The following is a 9317-nucleotide window of genomic DNA, read 5'->3' on the forward strand; positions in this document are numbered from 1 at the left end:
CAGCTGCCATTTGGAACTCTGATTATTGTCCCAGGTTAAAGCCACCACCTCTCAGCTCAGATCTGAGCAGCAGCTGTTTATGTCTCACAGAATCCAGCTCAGAATGCAGAGGTTGTACCACAGCCTGTCTCACTGGGGAGCCAAGTGGCCCATACAATGCCTGGGACCCTTATTAGTTCATTTACCTCTCCTTAGCATTTATCTGGGAAGGGTTTACTAATCCCTCCTCCCCCAAGAAGCACTTTGGCTCCTGCAAGGTGACTTATTTTGAATTGAATCTAAGAAGTAAGGAATTATTTAAAACTTCACCAAAACTGTCCCCAGTATAATCTATTTATAAAGTCCCTTTCTTCCATTTTTACTAACAATCCCACAGTTACAAATCAAAGGAATGGGCCTACACTTAATAAACGTGATTAATAAAGAAAACATAGATTCTAAATACCTGGAAAATAAGAAAGAAGGGTGAGCTGATAGGTCTGGGGCAGAAATATACCAGGGAAATAGAGTCCCTGACCAAGGGACTTCATACCTTTATGTGAGGACTTCAAATGAAAACAAAGGGGGACCTCTGCAATGAGTTTGCTTCTCCAGAGACAAACATTTGAGATGTATCTGAGCTTTTGCTTAAGACGTACTTCCGAAAGTTGTTTATGAATCAATTTATCATGAAACTCAGTCATATTTTTAAACACATAAAGGGACCACTGTTGACATTTAATGAAGCAATGAATGGTTTCATGGCATAAAACAAGCTTAATTTATTTCAACCACGGATTGTGATTCTCACAGAAGATTTTCTTATTAGAAAATGAGATGCTGGTATGACTTCTTTTGGTTCTTATCATGCACTATGAGAAATATTCTAAAAAAGCAGAACTTATGAGTGACAGAACTGTATGTGCTACTAAGGAAAACCTGGAAATTATCCTAGCAAGAATCCATTGGGTCTCTTTGAGCTGCAGACAATTGGAAAGGGAAGATCAGAAGGCTTAACTGTGCTGGTTAAGGCCTCTGCCTTCCATGAGGAGGTACAGATATGTGGAGCTGCTGTTGCTCAAATAAATGATGGTTAACTCTCTGTGGCTGGAAAATGCACCCCCCTCCCAAATGTCCACACCCTGGAGCTTGTGAATGTCACCCTACCTGGCAAAAGAGAATTGACAGATGTGATGAATTACTCTTGAAATGGAGAAATTATCCTGGATTATCTGCGTAGACTTATGTAATCACAATATTTCTTATGTAAGAGCTGCTCAGAGAAGGCAATGTGATTCTGGAAGCAGAGATCAGAGTGATACATTTTGAAGATGAAAGAAGGGGCCACAAGCCAAGGGGTAGAGATGACCACTAGAAACTGAGAAAGGCAGGGAAAGGAAATCTGCCTTAGAGACTCCAGAAGGAACCAGCCCTGCCAGCACCTTGACCTTAGCTCACTGAAGCTGACTCTGGACTTCTGATCTCCAGAACTACAAGAGAAGAAATTTGTATTGTTTTAAGCCACTAGTGTTTTGTTGTTATTCTGTTCTGTTTTGTAATTTGTTGCAGTAGCAAAAGGAAACTTAATATACCGTATCAACTGACTCCCTCATTTATTGGAAACCATAGATTTAAATGCCAGTGAGACACACTAATCATCAAATCCTAACTATTCTTCCCCTAAACTGACTTCTCAGGGGTGTCCACTTCTCTATACCTCTGCTGTCACTATCTGATCCCAGGCCCCTCTCACCGGCTCTACTATAATGGGTTTTCTCTTCTTTGAATCCCATTCTCCTCATTTCAGCTAAAATGTTTTTGTTTTATTCTTAAAAATCAAACCAGGTCATTCCTGTGCTTCCTTTGCCTTGGTGGCTGCTCACTTCCTTCAGGATAAAGCCTGGGGGATAAAGAGGGTCACAGGTGAGAGGGCTCCTCCCTACCGTGCTACATATAGGCAACTGGGAGTCTGGGAGCTGCTGGGTTCTGCAGCACTCAACTCAGGGATTTACTTGGGCTGGGGAGGGGCTGAGGTTGAGAGTGATAAATAATTAGGGTTCTGCTCTGCACAGGTCCCGTCACCATGGTGTGTCTTTGAGATTGATGAGGCAAGCCAGCTGAGATGCACCCTGGCACTTCTTCAGATTAACCTACACTGTGAACAGCTTTGATGTCCTGTTTGTGAGTGGAACCTGGAGGAGAGAGTTAAGCCTCCATAGCACCTAATGTAACCTTCCCCCTCTCCCTCACATGATCATCTTCAGCTTGTACCTACATTGCCATGGGGGTGGGGGAAAGAAGCTTGTGGATTGCAGGATGTCTTCGAGAATATTATTTCTCTGTAGTGTATACTGACGATGCTGATTTTCTTCTTTATCCTTTGGGTAAGCAAAACTGATTTGGCCTATTTATGTGATACCTGTATCTAGTTTTCTCATGGTTTGATACTTGCCATTGCCATTTGCCAACAAAGTGGATGTGTAAAGGTTAAACTCTGAACATGGCTTATGAGCTCCTCCATTATGCTCCAAGCTTTTCCTTTAATAATACCTCTTAAAGCTCCACCTGGAACTGCAGCAAGCTTTTTTTCGGCCACAGCTCTACTTGACACTCTCTTCCCCTTACTTGTGGCCCAGCTAACCCGTCATTCTTTAGGCCTCAACTCAAACATCAATTCTCTCAGGAAGCAATTTGTGACTCCCCAAGTCACTGCTAGGGGCTGCCACAGTACCATGAAAGTTCCCTACTCCCCACCATTGGAGCAATGGTTGGTTTGTTGATGGAACTTCCATTAAGCTGTGGACAACTCAAGACTGCTATTTCACCTGGCTTGTTCATTACTGAAATCCCACCTAGCACTTGGCACCATAGTATGTGATTAATAAATACATTTAATGAATGAGTGAATGAGTTCATAATGATAAACAATAGGTTCATTGAATGTCTGCTATATGATAGGTACCATACCAGGTACTCAATGTGTGTGTGTGTGTGTGCGCAGTTTCTTTTATTTTTTTTAATTAAGTTTTAATCTTAATTCTGGTATAGTTGCCAGATAGTGTTATATTAGTTTCAGGTGTAGTGATTCAACAACTGTACATTAGCTGGTACTCATCACACGTGTACTCCTTAATCCCCATCACCTATTTAACCCATCCCCCATCCACCTCCCTTTAGTAACCAGCAGTTTGTTCTCTATAGTTTTTTTTTTTTAATTTTTTATTTATTTATAATAGTCACATAGAGAGAGAGAGAGAGAGGCAGAGACACAGGCAGAGGGAGAAGCAGGCTCCATGCACCGGGAGCCCGATGTGGGATTCCATCCCGGGTCTCCAGGATCGCGCCCTGGGCCAAAGGCAGGCGCCAAACCGCTGCGCCACCCAGGGATCCCTGTTCTCTATAGTTTAGAGTCTGTTCTCTCTCTCTCTCTCTCTCTCTCTCTCTCTCTCTCTTGCTCATCTGTTTTATTTCTTCAAGTTTGGGCAATGGATTTGGGCCTCTTCTGTGGGGGGTATGGAAACTGGATGTGGATTGATTCCTAGGCCAAGAATGGCCCCTTAGCTCTGTGGAGCAGGAAGGTTTCTGAGCTCTTGGAGGTGGCTGGGACCCACTTGTGCCTCTGTTTCCTTCCTCCTTCTCTACAGAGTATCCAAGTCAAGAGATGGACATTGTCTTCCAGATTGATGGTTCTGGCAGCACTGATCAAAGTGACTCTAAGCAGATGAAGGTTTTCGTGAGAGTTGTGATGGGATAGTTTGAGGGTATCAACACCCTGGTGAAGACTGGGTCCCCAAGATCCAGGGAGTGGGGTGGAGGTGGCAGTTGCCTTGGGGAAGGCCAACCTGGAGGAGGCCTGGTATCACTGAGGGTTGGCTTTGTGGACCTGTGCCATGATGAGGCTAGTGTCCTAATGCACTAGGGCTGATCTGAGCCCTGGCCTGAGGAAATTCCGTGGTGGTTAATACGTGCTCACATGGCCTAGAAAATAGTTTTTTTATTGTTTAGAAGCATTGAAAGGATTATAAAAATAGTTTTGCTGGGAAATTAAATTGAAGGTAACTTGGCCAAATAATTAATGATTTCTTTATTATGTTTTTTCATGTAAGTCATGATTTATCGTATTATTTTATTTTCCAATAAGTATGTATGTGTATAGAAATTCTTGAGAAGTGAAGACATATAGCCTACAAGTTGATTTCATGTATTATGAAATTTTTAAAAAAATCCAAGTTTAAGAAATATTGCATTTGGCAAGGTTATTCCTTGCAAACTACAAAAGAAGCATTCTTTGGTTTTGATTTTCTGGTTTCTTTTGGGGCCAATTTTCCCCTGGATTTTAGCCTTAAAAATACATGGAGAGTGGTTTGTAAATCCAAAGTTACTCCAAAATAAAGTTTATTGAAGAATGACTCCTGAGCATTAGGGCCTTCCTCTTGTCTTTTGCCATTCTCCCTGATATAGTACTCTGACCTCCAGAAGATCCTCTTTGCCTTCACCCAATTCCAGAGCAGTTCGAGCTCTCAGAGCCTCTTGGATCCCATCATCTAACTGGATGGCCTCACATTTACAGCCACAGGTATCCTCAGAGTGATGTAAGTCCCTCTTTCTACCTCATGTTGATAGCTGCCACGCCACTTCCTCATGCTCATCTGCACAGCCCTTCTCTAGGACTGTGGGAGCTCTGGACAAAGGGGCTCAAAAGGAAAGTGAGGGGGGCTATAGGTGGAGACCTCCTTGGAGTGTTCCCCCAATATAGGGCAGGACTTCTCTGCAGTGTTTCCTCTTTGCCTCACCTTGGATTGGCTGGAGCCTGATGCTACCTGGGGCAGCCAGAGCCATGGGCTTTGGTTCAGACACACTTGAGTTCTCATTCTGGCTCCCTGCTGATGACATGGGAAACCCTGGGAGTTATTGACTCTTTCTGAGTCTCAGCAAACTATCTCATGATGATAAACTTACGACTTAGTTGTAAGAATTAAAGGAAATAATATTCATTCAATACTTCTTCACAAGAAGTGCTAGATAAATGATTGGAGTTTTTTATTATTATTTAAATTCAATTTACCAACATATACTATAACACCCAGTGCTCATCTCATCAAGTGCCCTCCTTAGTGCCTGTCACCCAGTTACCCCTCCCCCCACCCACCTCCCCTTCTGCAACCCTTTCTCAGAGTTAGGAGTCTCTCATGGTTTGTCTTCCTCTCTAATTTTTCCCCACTCAGTTTCCCCTCCCCTTATGGTCCCTTGCACTATTTCTTATATTCCACATATGAGTGGAAACATATGATAATTATCTTTCTCCAATTGACTTATTTCACTCAGCGTAATACCCTCTAGTGTGTGTAATTTCTAATCCTAAATACAACTACACACAGTTGGTCTTGTTATCCTAATTCTACATTTGAAAAAACCAAGGGTTAGAAGGTAAATAATATGGCTGAGCCTGGGGTCACACTATTCAGTGCACAGCTGGAATTTGGATCCAGGTCTGCCTAAATCTTTATGTCAGCACATTTACCAAGCTGTATTATTTTTTAATTTTTTTTATTTATTTATGATAGTCACAGAGAGAGAGAGAGAGAGAGAGAGAGAGAGAGAGAGACAGTGACACAGGCAGAGGGAGAAGCAGGCTCCATGCACTGGGAGCCCGAAGTGGGATTCGATCCCGGGTCTCCAGGATCACGCCCTGGGCTAAAGGCAGGCCCTAAACCGCTGCGCCACCCAGGGATCCCTACCAAGCTGTATTTGAGACAACTTTTCCCCCTCTCACCCCATCTCCCAGCCATCCAAACTATATTCCCATTCAAGTCAAACCCTCTGATCTGGAGGCAGAGGAAAACAGTGTTTTTCACATGCCTGGGGACTGGGCCTGGATGCCACTCTGTATTTTCAGGCCTGATAGTTTGATCTGCTGCATCTCTTCCTTTGAATTCCTTTGGTGCAAGTTGCTTTGCTTGTGCCTGGTCTTTCCCTGATATTTCCTGGGACTGTTTCAGAGGTTATAAAAAGACTCTGAGGTAGGGCTGGGGGATGTGAAGACCCAGATTTCTTTGTACTCTTTGCAAGGGAGAGGGTGCACAGTGTCTGTTAATTCTAGACACATGAGCCAAGGGCCTCCTGTAGTGTTTCTCTTATTTTCTTTTCTTGTTTTGTAGAAGGTTGTTCTAGGGTTGCTGGGGCCACCTCAAGAGCCTTCTGTGGCTGGCCACATTCACAGGAGAGCTCCTTGACCTCTGGAAAACACATATTAGGGTTTTTTTTCTAAGTCTTAAGTCCCTTACATATGAAACAGATTAGGACAGATGCTGAGGCCCTTTCTTGCTCTAAAATTCTGGGCTCTGTGGTTCCTGTATGTTATAGAATCATAGAATCATTTAAATGTCAGCAGATGCAGACTATAGTTATTGTGTTTATGAGCACATGTAGTCTTGCATGTAAGCAGAGGCCAGAGATCTGGAAGCAATGCTCTGAGGCATGGGAGTTCCCATCCTGGACAGATTTGTAGTGGTTGGGTTTAGTCTTAACGTTTGTCTGCCTTTGTGGTATCCTGACCATTCCCCCAGGAATCACCTGCACAGCATTGTATAATTTATGTCCAGAGCTCATGCCTTATGAACTAATGGTTCTTTACTGACCACCTAGGAATGTTTTTTTTTAAAGGATAGATTTTATTTTTTTTCCTTTTATTAAATTTTTTTTTGCTTTACTATAGATGTAACCTCAGGATGTTTATTTTGTATAATTGAGTATTTTTTGTTTTCCAAGTAATGAGGTCTTCAGAGAAGTATACTATTCTTTACAGATTAAGAGTTTTGACTTTTTAAAAAAAGATTACATAAAAATCTTTTAAGATTTTTAAGATCTCTATGTCCAACATGGGGCTTGAACTCATGATCCTGAAATCAAGCGTTGCATGCTCCACCAACTGAGCCAGCAGGCGTCCCTAATTTTTTTATCCTTTTAATAGAGTCATAATCGGGGCACCAGGGTGGCTTAGTGGTTGAGCATCTGCTTTTGGCTCAGGTCGTGATCCTGGGATCAAGTCCTGCATCAGGCTCCCCACAGGGATCCCTATGCCTATGTCTCTGCCTCTTTCTCTGTGTCTCTCATAAATAAATAAATAGAATCTTCAAAAAAATAGTCATAATAAGGCTATTGACACTGAATATATGATTCTCTCATGTGTGCTGTTAATTTGTGAGTTGCTTGATATTTCAAATTATCTTGAATATTGCTGTTTGTATGTGTACAGTATTTTAATGTTGCCATTAACTTTATTGCTACTTTTACAATTAGTATCTCCCACTAATGTTTCCCTCATTTTGCTATTAAATGAATATGGAAATTAGAAGTGAAGAATAAGCAAATTAGGGCTTGTTTCTGAGACAAGAGTGGAGGCATTATTTAAAAATAGATACATAATAATGATTTGGTTGCTTTTTAAAGCTAATTTATTCCCTTTTCCTTAGAAAACCGTCTGAGGATCAAATTGTCCTCTGTCTTTCACTAGCAGAAGGGGAACACACTTACCTGGCACACTCTTCTGGTTGGATTGTATCTCTAGGTAGGGTTCAGTTCCCTGAGCTTGGGAATATATTCTTAAGTGACAACATTGATGATTGTACCAGACTTTTATAAAATGCCTCATGGGGCAGACACTAGCTGTTCTCTTCATGTGCAAAAACTCATTCACTCTGTACAGTAATCCTACAAGGACATTGCTACATTTGTTCCCATTGCAAAGATTAAGAAAGTGACTTTAAGGATAAGTGGCTTGCTCAAGTGGTGGTACACAGATTTGAATTCAGTTGGATCTGGCCACAAAACTTGCATTTATAGCCTCTATTCTCTTCCTGCTCTTTGTTTTCTCATGTTTGTGGTGTTCTAGAACTATGTGAACTTGTGACTAGTCCCAACTTTCTGTGTTTAAGTGTCTAACAAACTGAAATCTTGGTCTCTGGTTTGAAAATTTTCTAGCTTATTTGCAAAAGAACATGGTATACTAGTAAAGACAAGTTTTGTAATGTCCTAGAGGCAAAATTTAGGTTAAGGGACATGTGCTAGGGAAACCAATAGATGCTCAGAAGCATAACACAGAATCACCAGAGAGAAGTTTAGAGTAGTGCCTATATATATATATATATATATATATATATATATATATATATAATCTCTCAGTACCATTAGCCTGGGGAATACTATGGACCTAAGGTCCAGATTAGAAAGAAACCAAAATAACTCCTCAAGCAATGTAAGAAATTTCTTACAAAGCAACCTTTGCCTAAAGCAACTAGTCATCACATAGAAATGTGCAATTAGGTAAAGATTGTTCTTCAAATTCTGTCTTTCCAACTTCAGTGGTGATGGAAGCCATGGGGAAGAAATTATGACTGGAAAATAAACTCAGAGTTGGCCAAGATATTAGAGATTACAATCTAGCCTCTAAGGGCTTTATTTGGCCAATTACCGTATTTTTGGATGGTTTAAATCCTGGTGTAAGTAAGGGTTTTCCCTTACTTAAAAAAAAAAAAAATGTACCTTAGGGCTTGAGAAGCCATTTTTGATAGAACTGCAGAAATAGAGGATTCATTCTAGAAGCTAGTTTCCATTGAATTAACTGAAGAATTATTCGGATTAAAACAATAAACTCAACACTAGGATTAGAAGATGGTGTTTCCCCAAGGAGTCTCAAAGGGACCACTGGATCTGAGGACTGCTGCTTCCTTTTCACTAAGTAATCCATTATGATTAAAGAGTAATACAGGCAGAGGGGAAGAATAGACAGTGTCTCCTCAAAGTCTTGGGGTGTCTTCTCCTCCTTGACCCTGGCAGCTAAGTTAGTGTCCTCTTTCAAACTTTAGTCATGAAGCTCTGTGTTCCATAGATTCCCTCTACTTTTAAACTCCTTACCTACAGATAGAATTTCTCTGGTCATAAAGTAACTTTTGTTCTGGGATGCCTGGGTGGCTCAGTTGGTTAAGGGTCTGCCTATGGTTCAGGTCATGATCCTGGAGTCCTGGGTTGGAGCCCTGCAGCAGGCTCCCTGCTCAGCAGGGGGGTGGGGCTTCTCTCTCTCCCTCTACCCCTCCCCCAACTTAGTCTCTCTGTCTTGCTCTCAAATAAATAAATAAAATCTTGAAAAAATAAATAGAAAAGGAAACAACTTGTTCAGGGAAGCAGTTTGTCTGAAGCCTATTTTTTGTTTCCTCCAAGATAATACTTTTAACGAAAGGAAATCTTTCAGGGACAGGGTGTCCTTGAAACTTTGAGAAACTCTGGAATTCCTCCTAACTAGCTGAGCTGAGCAGATGTCAACCAACTGCACTGCCGAACCT

The sequence above is a fragment of the Vulpes vulpes genome, chromosome 13, assembly GCF_048418805.1.
Source record: "Vulpes vulpes isolate BD-2025 chromosome 13, VulVul3, whole genome shotgun sequence".
Lineage (NCBI taxonomy): Eukaryota > Metazoa > Chordata > Mammalia > Carnivora > Canidae > Vulpes > Vulpes vulpes.